The sequence below is a fragment of the Grampus griseus genome (assembly GCF_964374135.1).
Source record: "Grampus griseus genome assembly, chromosome: 11".
Lineage (NCBI taxonomy): Eukaryota > Metazoa > Chordata > Mammalia > Artiodactyla > Delphinidae > Grampus > Grampus griseus.
Window position 1 is genome coordinate 35,845,948 of NC_139005.1, and position 20,670 is coordinate 35,866,617.

A 20,670-nucleotide genomic window follows, 5' to 3' on the forward strand; every position below is an offset into this window, starting at 1 on the left:
GACCTCTGGGACAACAATAAACGCAACAACATTCACCTTATAGGGGTCCCAGAAGGAGAAGAGAGAGAGAAAGGACCAGAGAAAATATCTGAAGAGATTATATTCGAAAACTTCCCTAACATGGGAAAGGAAATAGCCACCCAAGCCCAGGAAGCGTAGAGAGTCCAACAGAGGATAAACCCAAGGAGAAACACACCAAGACACATAGTAATCAAATTGGCTAAAATTAAAGACAAAGGAAAATTATTGAAAGCAGCAAGGGGAAAATGATAAATAACATACAAGGGAATTCCCATAAGGTTAACAGCTGATTTCTCATAGAAACTCTACAAGGCAGAAGGGAGTGGCATGACATATTTAAACTGATGAAAGGGAAGAACCTACAACCAAGATTACTCTACCCAGAAAGGATCTCATTCAGATTTGATGGAGAAATCAAAAGCTTTACAGACAAGCAAAAGCTCAGAGAATTCAGCACCACCGAACCAGCTCTGCAACAAATGCTAAAGGAACTTCCCTAAGTGGGAAACACAAGAGAAGCAAAGGACCTACAAAATCAAACCCAAAACAATTAAGAAAATGGTCACAGGAACATTCATATCAATAATTACCTTAAACGTGGATAGATTAAATGCTCCCACCAAAAGACACAGGCTTGCTGAATGGATACAAAAACAAAACCCATATATATGCTGTCTACAAGGGACCCACTTCAGACCTAGGGACACATACAGAATGAAAGTGAGGGGATGGAATAAGATATTCCATGCAAATGGAAATCAAAAAAAAGCTGGAGTAGCTATACTCATATCAGGTAAAATAGACATTAAAATAAAGAATGTTACAAGAGACAAGGAAGGACACTACATAATGATCAAGGGATCAATCCAAGAAGAAGGTATAACAATTATAAATATATATACACCCAACATAGGAGCACCTCTATATATAAGGCACCTGCTAATGGCTATAAGAGGAAATAGACAATAACACAATCATAGTGGGGGACATTAACACCTCACTTACACCAATGGATCATCCAAAATGAAAATAAATAAGGAAACTGACGCTTTAAATGACACAACAGACAAGATAGATTTAATTGATATTTATAGGATATTCCATCCAAAAACAGCAGATTACACTTTCTTCTCAGGTATGCACGGAATATTCTCCAGGATAGATCACATCTTGGGTCACAAATCAAGCCTCAGTAAATTTAAGAAAACTGAAATCATATCAAGCATCTTTTCTGACCACACGCTATGAGATTAGAAATGAATTACAGGGAAAAAAAGGTAAAGAAAACAAACACATGGAGGCTAAACGATACATTACTAAATAACCAAGAGATCACTAAAGAAATCAAAGAGGAAATCAAAATATTCCTAGGGACAAATGACAATGAAAACATAACAATCCAAAACCTATGGGATACAGCAAGCAGTTCTAAGAAGGAAGTTTATAGCTGTAAAAGCCTACCTCAAGAGACAAGAAAAATCTCAAAAAAACAATCTAACCTTACACCTAAAGGAACTAGAGAAAGAAGAACAAACAAAACACAAAGTTAGCAGAAGGAAAGAAATCATAAAGACCAGAGCAGAAATAAATGAAATAGAAACAAAGAAAACAATAGGAACGATCAATAAAACTAGGAGTAGTTCTTTGAGAAGATAAACAAAATTGACAAACCATTAGCCAGAATCATCAAGAAAAAGAGGAAGAGGACTCAAACCAATAAAATTAGAAATGAAAAAGGAGAAGTTACAACAGACACCGCAGAAATACAAAGCATCCTAAGAGACTACTACAAGCAACTCTATGCCAATACAATGGACAACCTGGAAGAATGGACAAATTCTTAGAAAGGTATAGCCTTCCAAGACTGAACCAGGAAGAAACAGAAACTATGAACAGACCAATCACAAGTAATGAAATTGAAACTGTGATTAACGATCTTCCAACAAACAAAAGTACAGTACCAGATGGCTTCACAGGTGAATTCTATGAAACATTTAGAGAAGAGCTAACACCCATCTTTCTCAAACTCTTCCAAAAAATTGCAGAGGAAGGAACACGCCCAATCTCATTCTATGAGGCCACCATCACCCTGATACCAAAACCAGACAAAGATACTACAAAAAAAAAAAAAATTACAGACCAATATCACTTATGAATATACATGCAAAAATCTTCAACAAAATACTAGCAAACAGAATCCAACAACACATTAAAAGGATCCTACACCATGATCAAGTGGGATTTATCCCAAGGATGCAAGGATTCTTCAATATACGCAAATCAATCAATATGATACACCATATTAACAAATTGAAGATAAAAACCATATGATCATCTCAATAGATGCAGAAAAAGCTTTTGACAAAATTCAACACCCATTTATGATAAAAACTCTCCAGAAAGTGGGCACAGAAGGACCATAACTCAACATAATAAAGCCCATGTATGACAAACCCACAGCAAACATCATTCTCAATGGTGAAAAACTGAAAGCATTTCCTCTAAGAACCGGAACAAGAAAAGGGTGTGCACTCTCACCATCATTCAACATAGTTTTAGAAGTCCTAGCCATGGCAATCAGAGAAGAAAAAGAAATAAAAGGAATAGAAATTGGAAAAGAAGAAGTAAAACTGTCACTGTTTGCAGATGACATGATACTATACATAGAGAATCCTAAAAATGCCACCAGAAAACTACTAGAGCTAATAAATGAATTTGATAAAGTTGCAGGATACAAAATTAATGCACAGAAATCTCTTGCAGTCCTATACACTAATGATGTAAAATCTGAAAAAGAAATTATGGAAACACTCCCATTTACCATTGCAACAAAAAGAATAAAATACCTAGGAATAAACCTACCTAGGGAGACAAAAGACCTGTATGTAGAAAACTACAAAACACTGATGAAAAAAATTAAAGATGATACCAACAGATGGAGAGATATATCATGTTCTTGGATTTGAAGAATCAATTTTGTGAAAATGACTCTACTACCCAAAGCAACCTACAGATCAATGCAATCCCTATCAAATGACCAATGGCATTTTGTACGGAACTAGAACAAATCATCTTAAAATTTGTACGGAGATACAATAGACCGGGAATAGCCAAAGCAGTCTTTAGGGGAAAAAAACAGAGCTGGAAGAATCAGACTCCCTGACTTCAGACTATACTACAAAGCTACTTTAATCAAGACAATATGGTACTGGCACAAATCCCGAAACATAGAAAAATGGAACAAGATAGAAAGCCCAGAGATAAACCCACGCACCTATGGTCAACTAATCTATGACAAAGGAGGCAAGGATATACAATGGAGAAAAGACAGTCTCTTCAATAAGTGGTGCTGGGAAAACTGGACAGCTACATGTAAAAGAATGAAATTAGAACACTCCCTAACACCATACACAAAAATAATCTCAATATGGATTAGAGACCTAAATGTAAGACTGGACACTATAAAACTCTTAGAGGAAAACATAGGAAGAACACTCTTTGACATAAATCACAGCAAGATCTTCTTTGATCCACCTCCTAGAGTAATGGAAATAAAAACAAAAATAAACAAATGGGACCTAATGAAACTTCAAAGCTTTTGCATAGCAAAGGATACCATAAACAAGACAAAAAGACAACCCTCAGAATGGGAAAAAATATTTGGAAACGAATCATCAGACAAAGAATTAATCTCCAAAATATATGAACAGCTCATGCAGCTCAATATTAAAGAAACAAACAACCCAATCCAAAAATGGGCAGAAGACCTAAATAGACATTTCTCTAAAGAAGAGATACAGATGGCCAAGAAGCACATGAAAAGCTGCTCAACATCAATAATTATCAGAGAAATGCAAATCAAAACTACAGTTAGGTATCACCTCACACCAGTTAGAATGGGCATCATCAGAAAATCTACAAACAACAAATGCTGGAGAGGGTGTGGAGAAAAGGTAACCCTCCTGCACTGTTGGTGGGAATGTAAATTGATACAGCCACGATGGAGAACAGTATGGAAGTTCCTTAAAAAACTAAAAATAGAATTACCATATGATCCGGCAATCCCACTGTTGGGCATATACCCAGAGAAAACCATAAGTCAAAAAGACACATGCACCTCAATGTTCACTGCAGCACTATTTACAATAGCCAGGTCATGGAAGCAACCTAAATGCCCATCGACAGACGAATGGATAAAGAAGATGTGGTACATATATACAATGGAATATTACCCAGCCATAAAAAGGAATGAAATTGGGTCATTTTTTGAGACATGGATGGATCTAGAGACTGTCATACAGAGTGAAGTAAGTCAGAAAGAGAAAAACAAATATCGTATATTAACACATGTATGTGGAACCTAGAAAAATGGTACAGATGAACTGGTTTACAGGGCAGAAGTTGAGACATAGATGTAGAGAACAAACGTATGGACACCAAGGGGATGGGAAACCGCAGTGGGGTGGGGATGGTGGTGTGCTGAATTGGGCTATTGGGATTGACATGTATACACTGATGTGTATAAAACTGATGACTAATAAGAACCTGCAGTATAAAAAACAAACAAACAAACAAAAACAACTAATACTAAACTTTCTTTGGGTTATTTGTATGGAAATATGTTAATATAAATGTTTCAGACATTACATGAAATTTCTAAAAATCTTATATGTTCTGGTATAATGTTATAAGTCATAATTCTAGCTATTACTTTAAAATGTATATCTCAGAAATAACTAAATTTCCTTGTCAATTGCATTATTATGGACTTTCATCAAATCTTTAACCGTGGCCATTTTTAAGTCTTTTGTCATTTACAGACAGTTCTGGGTGTACTCTGATGCTTTTGCAAAAATGTTCCTATAAAAGCGTTTCATCTTCAAGGAATTCATGGGAAAGACTCTGACAGGTACAGGTTTCTGGTAACTGACTATACTGCTGAACTGAATGAATAAGCATTTTCAGAACTCTAATGGAAAACTGATGAATTCATAAAGTGCTAACGAAGATCAAGATGAAAAAAAAATAATTACATGGAACTGAGTGAACTGATGAGGATGATTATAATTTTTGCAACTTTCTGTTTGAATTAAAAAAAAAATCCCCCCCAAAAAATAAATAAATAAATAAAGGAGAAAAATTAAATATTTAGCAGTTGTAGAAAATGCATTCGAGAAAATTTAACATCCATTCTTTTTCTCAATTCTGAGGAATAAAACTGAAGTTGCTTTATATAAGGTGAAGAATCTACAAATAAACAAAAATAACAATAATAACTATGAAAAACATCATACTTAATAATGGAATATCAAAGCTTTCCCCATGAGATTGGGAAGATAAAAATATCAGCCAGCACACTTTTATTCCATATTTATTCCATATTGAATAACCAATGTAATAAGATAGAAAAATGTATTAAAGGTATGAGAATTGAAAAGAAAGAAATATCACTGTTATTCGTAGTCAATATTATAATGAATAGCAGATAAATTAATGCATAAATGAGTAATAATAAATTATAAATTAATGTAACAAAGGTCACTGGAAGATCAATGTACAAAACTCACTTGTATTGCTAACAAATATAAAACAAAATTTTAAATGTGCCAATTAAATTAACATCAAAACATCACATATCCCAGAATTTAACAGAAAATGTGCGATAACCTTACAAAACAAATGGAATAAAATGTTATATAAAAATGTTACTGAGAAAAATTTTTAAATCTCTAATGCAAATACGTAAATCATTGGTCAAATTTACTTACAGATTTAATAGATCCCAACCGAAAATCAAGCTGATTCTAAAATTACAAGGAAATGTGAAAAAGACAAGTATACCCAAGATAATCTTGAAGAAGAACAACAAAATTTGGAAGGTTTACACTACTATATCTAAAATTATTATGAAACAACAGTAGCTAAAACTATGCAATGTTGGCACATGAATAGAAATATAGACTAATGGAACCATACAGATAGTTTAAAAACAGGCCCATACATATCAGGTTCAGCTGATTATAGCAAAGGTGACTGCAATTCTAAAAGAAAATAATCGTTCTTTCAAAGAACTGGGGAGCATCAATTAAACATTCATATAAGGAAAAAGAAGATTTCTGCAATGATTCCCAACTTATATTTATCACCTACGAGTACAGGCCATGTAAAATAAGATCCCCAATTGCTGAAAACTCAAGGAATCTATTTGGAGACTGGATTCATCCCATCTCACTCCTGATGGCATCACCAAAGCTATTCTGCCTCTAGTCCTTACTCCAATGTAGAGATGCTGATGATATTTGAAAGGAAGTTAGAAGTATAACCCTTCACTAATTCCCCAAGAGGGCTTACACTGAAGAGTGGTAGGTTGAGAAAGGGTCAGTGCATTCTTTCCTTTTTTCTAAAATTTTTCCAGCCCACTATCCCTTTATGATATATAGCATCGTTCTAATTTCAGAAACGGTCATACTTTTTTCTATAAAACTCAGATTAACATATTAGAGAGGAAAATTTAAAGATTTGGTCATTAAAAATAAGCACTAGCTGTTCTGTTTTGAAAGACTCTGAGGTGCAAGTATTTGTGTGTGTGTGCACACGCATGTGCACGCACAAGGGTATATTTAATATAGTTAAGTAATAAAATACATATGGTTCCAAGGGATTTATTAACTGAGGTATCACTTCATTTGAATTTAAAGACGAAACTCCTATAGAAAAGTTATTTTATAGTTATCTCTTCTTTTTTAACACCTTTATTGGAGTATAATTGCTTTACAATGGTGTGTTAGTTTCTGCTTTATAACAAAGCGAATCAGCTATACATATACATATATCCCCATATCTCCTCCCTCTTGCATCTCCCTCCCTGAAAAGTTATTTTAAAAGACCTATATAAAACATGAATTTCTTTTTTCCACTGAGTATATGTAATTCTATTTCTGCAGAAAGGAAGTGGAGTAAATTATCCCTGGATCTGTGAAACCATCTGTGATGTGTGTTAATGGTCAAGTAGGGTTCAAAAACTACAGAAATGATATTTCATACATCAAATTCTCATAATATCCACTTTGATATGAAAGGATCTAAAAATATACATACATAGAAAAGTAGAGCACAGTCTGGGAGGGAATAACATATTCATTGAGGAATCATTAATTACTTGATCCTTTAGTATATAAGACACTATGTACTTAATTTTACATTAAAAAATCCATAATACATCACTTTTTAATTTCTGAATTTGGTTACTTAAGTCAATCTCTTTTGTGAAAAAAATTCACAAAACAAAACATCTTTTCTGGATGTAGTTTTACCTGTTAGAATGATTTAAGTCAACTCTGCCTGAAGGAAAGAACTTAGTGACCTCTTAAAATCCATACACATTTATATACACAATTTAAACATTACTGTAGTTTTGGATGAATTGGAATTTGTGTGTATGTGCATGTGCAATTCCAAGAGAATACAGCAATGGTGTCTTCAATTTCCAGATACTTAAGTGGCTTTACAAGTGTATTAAAGTGTGCATGCAATCGTGCTATCTCAAAGTATAAACAGCAAAAAATATTTCTGGAAGAAAATTATGTTCTCAAGATGGTAACTTTTCATCATCACCTTCACCTAAAACAATGATTCATGATGGTTTTAGGAATACATCCATCTGGAGTGACTAAGTGACTCCCAAAGACCCTCAATGCCCTTTGATTCCAGGAAGTATTTTATCTGGTTTCAAATCTTCCTCTTAACATTTTGCTTTCCTAAGGTCGTTTAAAAAATCGATAGGACTTCCTTAGGTCAATAGAGGTTGGTCTGTGCAGGAATTTCTGGCAGCTTTACACGTAACACATTCTGAAACTACGGGCAGACAATAAAGGAGAAGCATTGATGCGTGTAAGGCAACTAGAAGTTCTAGGGAGGCTGTATTTGAAAGAAAGGAATTAGTCACAGGGGAGAGTAAGCTGTCAACACTGCAGCATCTGTTTTCTGACATGCTTCATGGGTCATCATGTCTCCTCTATTGTTCAGAATAGATAAAAGCCAAGGAAGAAGGCAACAGGATTCATGGGTCTTCCACTGAGGTGACATTTTGCTCTTAGTGAGCCTATTACTTCAAGCGTTCCCAATCGAAATGGCTACTGGACCCCCCCTAACTAAAGAAAATAGATCCAACTGGGCCCCAAATTCTAGTAGGGAAATGTCAAAAATGTAGGAATCTTAGTTTTAAGTTTTAGCACAAACTTTTTATGGAGAGTCAATTTTAAAAAATGAAAAGACAAAATATTTTCCCAATCATGCAGACCATGACAGCTTTATTTATACTGTTATCAACTTCAGCAAGCCATGATGATGCTATTGAAATAAAGAAATAAATTGCAAGAAAGAAAACTTCTGGATAAAAATGTTTACTATAACAAAAAAGCTTAATAGAAGAAAAATATATGATTGTTGTCTTCAAAAGCAATAGAAAGCAAGAGTATTAACCCTGTCAATAGAGTTCTTGGGTTTTGAGGAGGAAGAAAGGCCATAGTGTTGCTCTAAAACAGGTAGAGAGAGAAGTTGTCAGGATGGTGGTTACAGGAGAATGGGCTCTGGTGTCAGGCAGCCTGGTTCAAATGTTGATTCTGCCACTTACTGTAACCTTGGACTTGAGACTTAACCTTTCAAGGCCCCATTTTCTTATCTGGAAAATAAGGATAAGAATGGTATCTACCTCCAAGATTGTGATGCACATTTAATGAGATTAATCCATGTAAGGTGTTTAGAAGACTACATGACACAGAGTAAGAACTTAATAAAGTGTTAATCCTTATAATGCAGAGACAACATTTCAATGAACCTAAGAAATCAGCCAACTACCATACACTGGGTATCAGCAGATTCTCTGCACTTCTCATTCAGTCATTCCTCAAACATCCACCAGTCATCTTTACAGCAGGCACTGTACCAGGTACAGAGAATACTGGGAAAAAGAGACAAAAGTCCAGGTCCTCAAAGAGTTCCCATTTCATCATTTTCCTGAATTGACACTCCCCAGGATGATGATTTGCTATAAATGTAGGCCTTCCTTTTTCGTGTCCAGAATTTTTATATTTCTGCCAGATCTTTATTTTACATGGCCAGACATTTTTATACTGTCTTATTACTCTACATTCTCATATCTAGTTAGAAATGGAGAGATTAAAAATAAGCACAACTTTTCTTAACGTGATTGAACAAAACACCTGCAACAGATCCTGAATTATGACAAACTAAAGGATAGAAAGATTTTGTCATATATTTATTTCAGTTATCGGCTGATGAATAACAATCAGAATTATTTTTTAAATGTAGAAAACATGCAATTAGAAATGTCAAAAACTGAAAATCCAATAACTAGACATCATAGAAGGCTAAATGTATTTCCAGCAAAATTTGCCTGGAAATACATCTTATATACACTCTGATCTTGTTTTCACAAAGGTCTTTGAGTTTAGTTCAATGAATGCAATCCTGTATATAAAGCTATCAAGAAAAAGGTAGAAAAGTTGGGCAAATCAACTTTATGGAAATAACATTATTTTCTCTGAATTTCATTCAGTATAAATGAATACTTTTCATTAAAGAAAAATACAGTAGTTAATTTAAAGATACCTTGCATAGTGAAAGGGGATATGCACTTAAAATGAGATACAAGGGCTTCCCTGGTGGTGCAGTGGTTGAGAGTCTGCCTGCTGATGCAGGGGACGTGGGTTCGTACCCTGGTCCGGGAGGATCCCACATGCCGCGGAGCAGCTGGGGCCGTGAGCCATGGCCACTGGCCCTGCGTGTCCGGAGCCTGTGCTCCACAACAGAAGAGGCCACAACAGTGAGAGGCCCATGTACGGCAAAAAATAAAAATTTAAAAATTTAAAAATGAGATACAAAAGTCTGAATTACCATTTTTTAGGAATATATTTTTACATGACATATATTCCTTAAGTTTTTGACAGTATAAAAAATGAATTTGAGTTAGAATGAGTTCAATTTTCCATTTTATCATTTTATTCGTGTCACTAAGAAGCAATCGTATCTTATACAGGTGGGAACAGTCAATGGATGTTAAGGCAGGTGGGTGAAGGTCTGATGAGGAACAGGATATTGGAATGAAATTGAATTATCTCCCCATAAAATACTGATCAAAATCAAAGGGAAAAAATAGTGCAGAACCTGGCAGATCACTAACTTGCCCAGGTGATCAAGGTTAATATCACAGCAGTAGAACGGACTGACACAGTGTACCTCCAGATGTGGTCAGCATCATTTCTGTGGTATTCCTAACAAGAATGCATAGCCTGAGTGTGATGAGGAAACATCAGATGGACCCAGGTTGACGGTGATAATATGGAATGAAATGCCTATACTTCTGAGACTGTAAAGGATACCCAAAACAGGGAACGGAACTGCTCCAGATTGAAGGAAATTATAAGATATGACAACCAAATGCAACATGTGTTCTAGAATGGAATTATGGCCCAAGAAGGAAAAAGACATTGTTTAGATAGTTGGTGAAATTTAAATGGGGTCTGAGATTGGATGGTATTGTGCTGTTAATGCTGATTTCTTGATTGCATTGTGTATGTTGGTTATACAGAGACTGTCCTTGTTTTAATAAAATATATACTAGAGTATTTAAGGGTGATGGAGTATATTGTCAGTAAAAGGCATACTGGACTGAGATAGAGGGTGATGGAGCAAATGAGCTAAAAAGATTACCAATTAGGAATCTGGTGAGAGAAGAGGCAGGAGTTCTTTGTACTGTCTTTGTAACTTTTCTGTAGGTTTGAAATGATTTCAAAAAACATTTTTAAATTAAAAGCAATAATTAACCTGGGAACTCTCCTGCAAATATAACTGTCAGTGAGTTGACATTCTTAACATATAAAGAATTTTACAAATAAACAAGAAAAATGACAAGACTCTGGTGTAAAAATGGCAAAGGATATTTAGAAACTATTCATCTAATCAGAGATACCAACAACTTACTAATAAATATATGAAAATGTACAAATTCACTAATATTCAAAGAACAGTAAACTTTAGAAATGACAGTCATTTCTCATATATCATGTTAGCAAAAAGTATTTTAAATATAGTGCTCAGTGCTTCAAAGTGTATAGTTCAAGTCATCTGCAAAGTAAATTGTTTCCTCAAAACACATCTCTTACTTTCTTTTCAGTGCTGATCAGGGTATTTTTATTGGCTAAGTTAAATGGATTTACGTTGAAATATTCACTGATTCGTGTATTCTCTAGTGCACTCACATCCTCAATAATAATCAATCCTAATTTTTACACCACCTAGAGTTTTAAATAACCAAAGGTTAAAATACAAATGAAAGATGACAGCATGCCAATCATCTCCTTCTTTAAATGCTCAATGGGTAAAATCACTGAAAAGAAGAGGCAAAATTTGAATGACTTTCATTCAACTATTATGAAATACATCAATATATGGTTTCAAAAATATGACAGCTTGCCAAGATCAATGGAATGCAAGTGTATACAACAGCTAGGGAAATAAGATTTCTTAAGTAATAGAGATAACGTAAACTCCATGTCAATAAGGACACCAAAACAATTTTTTTTTTTTTTTGCAGTACGCAGGTCTCTCACCGTTGTGGCCCCTCCCGTTGCGGAACACAGGCTCCGGATGCGCAGGCTCAGCGGCCATGGCTCACGGGCCCAGCGGCTCCGCGGCATGTGGGATCTTCCCGGACCGGGGCACGAACCCGTGTCCCCTGCATCGGCAGGCAGACTCTCAACCACTGCGTCACCAGGGAAGCCCCCAAACAATATTTTGCATGGACTTTTTTAAAAGGTACATGCTTCACCACACTACAGGAGATAACAAAACAAGTTACAAATAAGCTCAATTCTATTTCCTGTCACTTCCTAATAAACTGCAGGAAGATCATTTTAATTTGTTAAATGAGTCTTCTGAAAAATGATTTTAAGTGATTGACCAAAGGCCTAAACAGCATTTGGGAAGTTTCACAATGACATCGTAAGACTAAAAGGAGAAGAGTCTTAATGCCAAAGAATTAAAATATATTACAACAAATCCCTCAACATTCAGCTTGGAAAAGATCATTGAAATGTCAGTGCATATCAATGTATGGCAGATTAAGAAAAGAGAATTAAATGAACTTTGATGACACCTTGAAAATTTTCTTATTATACTTGAGTTGCATCCAAAAACTCCAACTTTCCTCCAGAGACAAAAGAGAAAGCAAGTTAAATACTATAGCAGATGTTACTTTTGATACAAATCAGAATCCATTTTTCTGGTAATATAGTAACTTAAGTCTTTTACAAATTAGAAAATATAATGGAAAAATAAAGATCCCACTTGAGTAACAGAATAGCCTGTAAGGTTCCTAGGAAAAAATCTAACAAAATATGTGTATGTCCTTTATAGAGATAATTATAAAGAAGAAATGAAAGAAAATGGAGAGATAAGTCATATCCCTGGATTTTAAAAAATGAATATCAGAAAAATGTTAACACATTAATCTATAAATGTGACACAATTCCAATATAAATCCCAATGGCATTTTTTCCATAAAACTTATCAAACTGATTCTAAAGTTTATACCAAAGAATAAAGTTTCAAGCATAGCAAAAAATCTGAACAGGAAGAACAGAGACTTGAACTATGAGTTAGCAAGTCTTATAAAACTACAGTAATCAGAGTAGTGTGGTCTTCCTGTAGGAGCCACAAGGAATCAGTAGAGCAGAATACAAGGCCCAGAAACAGACCTCTGAATTGACAGAGATGTGGTACTACATTTGACATTACAAACATGTGAGAAAAGAATGGGCTTTTGGGTAACTGGCATTGGGACCACCAGCTTCACCTATTAGATATTACACAAGATAAGTATACCTAGATCTAAGTTCAAGATGTCCATTTCTTTTCTTTGTTAGGCAGGACAAAATGATCATTCATTGAATACAGCGGGGCAGATTAAGATGGAAAGTTAAATACAGATGTATCATCGTCCCTTTTCCAGATCTCCAATTAAAAGATCAATAGTAAACTAATCAACAGTATTTGCATTAATGCCTATGCATCAGTATTCATTGCAGAGTCAAATATTGTGCTGAGATAATCTCTCCTTCATTGTCACAAATTCCTCAACATCCAAAGAAGAAAGTTAGGTAGCATCAAGGACAGATGAATTTTTTTCTTACTTCTCCCAAATTGCACAAAATCATGCCAAATTTTCTATTCTATAGAGTAGACCATAAATTTCTCATAAAGGAAATTTTAAACCACAGAATGTAATTTAGGGGACTGTACCAAAGCTACATCAAGGGACAGCAAAAGGATTTTATTTATCGTGAAGAAAATGCAGTTTTACAAAACATGGAAAAAGAGAACAGAGTCCTTTTGGAATTCGGGGAAATTTTCTCATTCATTTTTACTTACAAATATACTTTCACTTTTCAATTAGCCTTTACTGTTTTCATATTTCTCCTCTGTATTTCTTGTACAAACAGATAAGTGAATAATATCTTAGAATTACTTCTCTAGTCTTTTTTTTTCCTTTCAAAACACAATAGCTAGAAAACTGTAATGATGAGAAAACTCCTTTGATCTGCCTAAGTGTCTTAATTCTTTCATACATAAAGTACCATATATTATTGTCTGTTGTTTTTAGGTAATACTGATGTTGGCTAAACATACACAGAAATGCCAGAAGAGCCAACAATCTTTTTGCACTGTGCTCACATGAAGTTTGTGGTCCAATTTTTAACAGCAGCCCCTACTGGAAAAACATCACTGGAAACCAGCATCTCAGGTTTGGAGGCCAAATGAGACTGTTCACGGCACACCAGAGCACTGCTTATAAGGTTCCCAGTAGCTTCATAATGATGTCACTTTGTTTGAAGCTGTGTTTCAGTACCAAGATGTGACTTAAGCACACTTCCAGTCCCAAGACACTGTGATGTCTGCCTTTCCCACTTCCATCTTGCTCTTAGCTCACTTCAGACACCCCAAGACCCAGAGCACGTCCATTAGTCTCATACGTCCAAACCAACAAAGTTGTGTGATTAGGTTTCCAGCTTTCACACAGTGGCTGAGATGTTGTTACATAGCTCATTACAGGTGTCGTTATTCTCTAAGAACTTGACTTGCAGTCATTTGGAAGCAGCGTCTGCCAGTTAGTGAAATCCTCACGCCTAGAGCTAATGGCATTTCAGGATAGATAAGGCACCCTGCATCAATAGAGCAAATTTGAACATTCTCCAGATCCTTTACCCTAGCCTGGAGAAAACTCTGTGATGTCATTTGTGATTCCTGGTGTACTCATGATGATCTTTCGCTCGATCTTCCACTCATTTTTTCATCCACCAAATATTTATTTAGCATCTAACTTTGTATGACAGCATGGCAGGTAAAATGGAGTGTGCAAGTTTAATGCATAATCCTTTACAGCAAAAGAAAAAATCTAATCAAAAATTGTTGTCAGCTACATAAAATTTCAGGCAAACACACAAGTACTCCTGGGAAAAGGATTAGAAAGCTACATCCTGGAGTCTTATGGTGGTTGTCTACAACCACTGCAGGCATGGTACTGATAAATGTTTAACATTTGGCTCTCTGTTTTCTACAGAAATAATTCTAAGATATTGGTTCATTTATCCATTTGTTTAGGGAAGATAGAAGAAAAGAAATATGAAAAAAGTAGACTCATTAAAAACAGAATATTTATCAACAAAAACACATTTTTTAAAAAGAGCTCTACTCTGTAGCACTTGCTTATTTCCATAGTCTACTTCAAGCTACAACAGTGATATCAGCCAGCTCACAAAGTTTCAATTCTTATCAGCCAGTATAAGCCTGCTCCAGCACACTACTGACTGGCTGAGAAACATTTTCTTCTTTTAACTTTTCTTACTTTCAAAATGTCTTTAATGATAATAGTGGTTGCCCCCAGGGACAGAAATCAGGTGGCCGGGGAGGGATGAAGGTAGACTTTTTCTCTATATCTTATTGTGCCTTTTAAATTTTGAACCATGGGATGTATTACCAATTTTTTTTTAATTACAATTACAATTTAAATTTAAAAAATCTTCAGTAAATATTTGTTACCAAATAGATTTAGATTTTTAAAATATAAATTGTGAGCAAAGGCAGCAAATGATACTTTTTACCGTCTCATATGCAATGAATACATATGTATATATGTGAAACATTGAAACAACAAGATGTTATATGTTAGAATGCCACAAGGAGTGGCCCAGATTTAAAAACCTGGAGAAAGAAACTCATGTAAACTGGGAAGGTCAGTAAAAGCTTCACGGAGCTGTGAGTGAAGTTCTGAAGTGTGAACAGGACTTGGATGAGCAGAAAGAAAGGGATCTACACAGAGGTGATGAGCAGACTGGCCACTGTGCCTGGCATTTATACTCCTACTGAATGATACCACTTTTCTCCATCTCTGCCAGTGCCGGAGCTGACATTCCCTGCAGCCTCTATTTCTCACTGACCTCTCCCTACTTCATTTGGAGTCAGAGCAAGATGCGCAATAGCCAGATATCTCAGGATAGCTCACTGCCATCAACCCGCAGGGAGATAAGAGTGAAGTCAGGGACTGATGCAAGAAGCAGGGAAGCCGCTTCACATCATCTCTAGTAATAACATTAATGTTTATTTAGTGTTTGCTCTGCAGCAGGCACTCTATGGTCAAACTCACAAAGCCTAACTCACGGGGTTATGAATAACTCAACTTCTTGCCTTCTACCAAGCAGGCAAGAACCTGTGGTCAGTGGAGCACCACAACCTCACCCCACCCACTCCCAAAAGCAACTAGGAAATGAGCTTCTTTCCTCATGAGGAAGAGCTCTTCTGTGAACTAAGACAGACCTGACGGAAGGCTGAATCCACATCTAATCACTGCCAGTTAAAGGATGACAGATCACCTGTTTCTTTTAATGAGCATTTTTCAACATTTAACTGGTTTACAGCTAACAATCCTTTGAAGCACATAAATGCATTCACTTATCCAGGACCATATTTTGCAAGCTAGTCATCTTAATGGATACGTCAGATAGTTCTACTGATCAAAATTTGACATTTTTTGGATAGTTTGGCATTTTTAATGATAAAATTAAAATTTTGTGAGAATCTGATTTCCCTGATTTAATTTGCACCCAGTAATGGAATACTCTTTGGTCATTAATGAACAGATTATAAATGAATATTTACTGGCATAGGAAAATCCTCAAAAAATTTTGCTAAATTATAAAAAGTTATAAAATATGTACAATGTGATTTAATTTTTTTTAAAAATAGTATATCTATACATTTTAAGTAGACATTTATAACTGAAAGTATTAGTAGACACTATCCCCAGGGGGATAAAATTACAGATGATTTTTGCTTCCCTCTTTGTGATTTTCCTAATTTGTAAAATTCACTATCAGCATTAATCTTATATGTAATGTTTGAAATTTGTAGCATAGTTAAAATTTCCACATTCTAGAGGATCCATCCATCATTACGCGAGAGTAGAATCCACACTACTTACCCAGAAAAAGCCTGGCCCTGCCCTTGGGAACTGCCTACTTCAGCCACCACAGGAGGATGTGGGTACCTTCTGTTCAGGCATGGCCTTATTTGGTTCCTCAATTTTCATAATAAAATGTCAGTATTTCCTACAACTCAATTGCTGCTGAGGTTCAACACAACTTTCATTTAACTGTCAACAAAGAATAGCTGCAATTTGGGTATTTATCAGAGAAGTCTAACTTGAATTCAGTATTATTCTCAAGACACTGGGAAAAGCCAACTGGTATGGAATATTGCCTAGAAGACATGGTATTTTATCAGGATTTCACATAGGAGGTGCTATTGGCATTCTGAGCAGTAAAACTTGGTTGCACAGAACTTTTGTGCACACTACCAAGGGCCTCGAAGACAGTACAACTTCAAACACCTTTACACCTAGATGCACGTTACTGGCATCGTTATAGATTTGCTTTTTCTGAAGCGCGCTGTGGCTTGACGTCACCAGCTGACACGAGGTCCTCTGAACTTGTTCCTCTAAAGGCACTCACTATATTTTACCATGAAAGGTCATAGGAGAAATAAGTCTCTGGTCTCAGAACCAAGAATAGTTGCATTCCCTTATCATCTAAGTGGTTGTCTATTTCTTCTTTGCCTTGGTTTGCATATTTCATTTTATTTTTGTCTTATTGTCCTGTAGATATCTCTATAAACCTCCTTAATTTTTTGTGAAAATAAGCAGAGAATAAATAAGTGTTCAGGAAATGATGACACTAAAGAGATGGCTGAGAATAAGACTAAGGAAAGAAAGATATCTTCAGCAACAACAACAGGAAAAAAAACAATACAAACCAAAGCACAAGGTCTGAGAGGGTGATGGGAGGTTAGCAGATATCACAGTGGATGTGTAAAAATACCGGACTCAGGAATCAGAATTATGCTGAGTGTAAAATAAGTCAGACAGAAAAAGACAAATACTGTATGATTTCACTCATATGTGGAACCTAAAAACCAAAACAAATGAACAAACATAACAAAACAGAAAGAGAGTTACAGATACAGAGACAAACAGATGATGGCCACAGGAGAGAGGGTTTGGGGCGAGGAGAGAAATAAGTGAGGGAGACTCAGAGGTACAGACTTCCAGTTACAAAATAAACGAGTCACAGGTATGAAATGTACAGTGTGGGGAAGATAGTCAATAACTACGTATGTGTGTGTGTATGGTGCCATCTTAACTTATTGTGGTGATCATTTTGAAATATATAGAAATACGCTGCGTAACAGGAACTAATAGTGTTGTAGGTCAATTATGCTTCAAAAACAAACAAACAAACTCACAGAAAAAAAATCAGATGTGTGGTTCCCAGAGGCGGGTGATGGAGGAAGAGGGCATTGGATGAAGGCACTCAAAAGGTACAAACTTCCAGTTATAAGATAAATAAGTACTAGGGATGCAGTGTACAACCTGGTAAATATAATTAACTCTGCTGTGTGTTATACATGAAAGTTGTTAAGAGAGTAAGTCCTAAGAGTTCTCAGAAGAAGGAAAATTATTTTTCTATTTCTTTGATGTTGTATCTATATGTGATGATGGGTGTTCACTAAACTTACTGTGATAACCACTTCATGATGTATGTAAGTCAAATTACTATGCTGTACACCTTAAACTTATACAGTGCTGCGTGTCAATTATTGATATATCTCAATGAAACTGGAATAAAAAAATCAGAAGTGGGTTTGGGTGCCGACTCTGTCACCATCTAGATAAGTGATACTGTGAAAAAACAGGCAGAAGAGAAGCTAGTCTAACAACTTCAGACACTGAGAGAAGGCACAGCACAGGTGCAGGAGACCAGCTCTATAATCATACTACCTGAGTTTAAACTCTACCCGCATTTACTCTTGGGAGCCTTTAACAACTTAACCTCTCTAAAACTTGTTTTTTTTATCTGTAAAATGGTAATGAGAATAATGACCTTGCAATATGATGGGACTTTTTTCTCTAGTATCATCAAGCACTTTATACGGATTTATAGATGAGGAACCTGAGGTTCAGAAGAGGTAAGTGATTTACCCAAGGTCACAAAGCCAGTACCCAAGGTCACATAGCCAGAGCTATGACTGGAATGCACGCAGTCCTTCTCCAGATCTGCACTCTGAACCACTATCTAATATTGACGTAAAAGGAACTAACCCATGGAATGCACTGAGCACTGCGCCTAGCACACGGTAAGCCTTTAATAATTGTTGGCTTCCCAAGCAAATGAAAAAGTGCCTTCCAAATAGATATGATTTTAAATATCATAGAAAAATATCCTATATCTCAAATATGGTATTTGTTTAGGTAAATGTCATCAAATTTGCAGATGATACAAAGGAAGAATGAAGAATTAATAATCAATTTAACAAGAATAATCGGAAAGCATGAGAGCTGAGCACAAAGATTTATGTATAAATATGTTCATCACGGTGTTGTTTATCAAAGTTAAAAAAGGAAAGAGTTCAGTATCCAAAAGTAAGAACACACACCGACACAGACAAAAAACTGGATTAAAATATGACAGAATTTCAATATCAGTCTTCTTCTGGTGATATGATTTGTATGACTTTTCCTATTTCTTTATTACACCTGTCAGTTGTCCACATTTTCTACAATGAAAATATGTTGCTATGCTAATTTGAAAAAAATATATATTATTTTTAATTGAAATAAGTCAATATAAAGCCCTACACACAACTTTAACAAATCTACTTCACAGGAACAGTAAGATAGGATCTGTCTGACAGCAAATCTTCCTTCAAAGACCTACCTGATAAAAGTTGGGTATTTCGGTGGTCCATATCCTTACTATGTCTAAGGTGCTAAAAAAAATTTTCAAACTATTTTAATATGTATCAGTTGGAAAGTGCATAGATTATAAGAAATGCATGCTGGTCAAACATTTGTAGAGTTAATGTATTCAACTCTAGGGACCAACAAAACATTGACCATCTGGATGGGATGGTCGTGAGGGATGTCATCTGGAAGAAGGTTAGGCGAGTTCCATGTCTCTACAAATGGGGTAGTAAGAAGCCACAGGGCTTAGAAAAATCTCTTGCCCAAAATACAGGGGAAGTTTTCTTAGCAAACAGAAATAATCAGCAATAAATCAGGCTGCTCTGTGAAGGAACAATATCTTTCGCTGTATGTGAATCATGTTGCCTAAAGCCCACTGGAGAAGAGCAGGGTCGCAGCGTTACAAATGAGGAGCTCCCCTGATGTCAATCACCTGAAGACGAGGACCAGGAACATACCAAGGCGAAGAGCCCTGGTGAACCCTTGGACATGGACCTCTCCCTTTCTTGCTCAGTCTTTTTTTTTTTTTTTTTGCGGTACGCGGGCCTCTCACTGTTGTGGCCTCTCCCATTGCGGAGCACAGCCTCCGGACGTGCAGGCTCAGCGGCCATGGCTCACGGGCCCAGCCGCTCCGCGGCATGTGGGATCTTCCCGGACCGGGGCACGAACCCGCGTCCCCTGCATCGGCAGGTGGACCCCCAACCACTGCACCACCAGGGAAGCGCTGTTGCTCAGTCTTAAGGAGCCCAAGCCAATTACCTGGTGAATGTTAGGATGGCACCCTGCTTTCAAAAACAGGCCAAAACCTGGGAGGAGAGAAATCCAAGTGAGGGGCCTGGGAAGTTATGCCAATCCTTTGGGACTAACGATAGAATTAGATGGGGTCTTAAATCCCTGAGAGTAATCCAGGTAGAATGTGATCAGGAACCCTACTCTTTGTGTCAATTTTCTATATTTTGTTCTCCACATATATTTGCTTCTGTTTGCCCTTTAGTATTTAGCAAAGATTTGCCAAGTCCCAGGCTGCCCCAAGAAAAGAGGTTTCTGCCCACATCTGAACAGGATTATTAAATCCATTATATATGTAAAACAGTTTACATATATGAACTCTTTGATCCTCACAACTACCTATGAAGGAGGTACTATTTCTATCCTCCTATTACAGATGAGGAAATTGAGGCACAGATAGGTTATATGACTTGCCCAATGTCCCCAGATAGTCACGAAGTGGGCATTCAAAATATGAACACAAAAGAACTTTCATTGTCAGAACTGTG

The 20,670-nt window shown here is 36.1% G+C and overlaps 1 protein-coding gene across 1 annotated transcript in view; it reads right to left on the reverse strand.

The window, feature by feature from the left end:
- NELL2 (neural EGFL like 2) overlaps positions 1–20,670 on the reverse strand; it is a 378,381-nt gene that overhangs the window by 305,837 nt on the left and 51,874 nt on the right. The gene's annotated exons all lie outside the window — the stretch shown is intronic.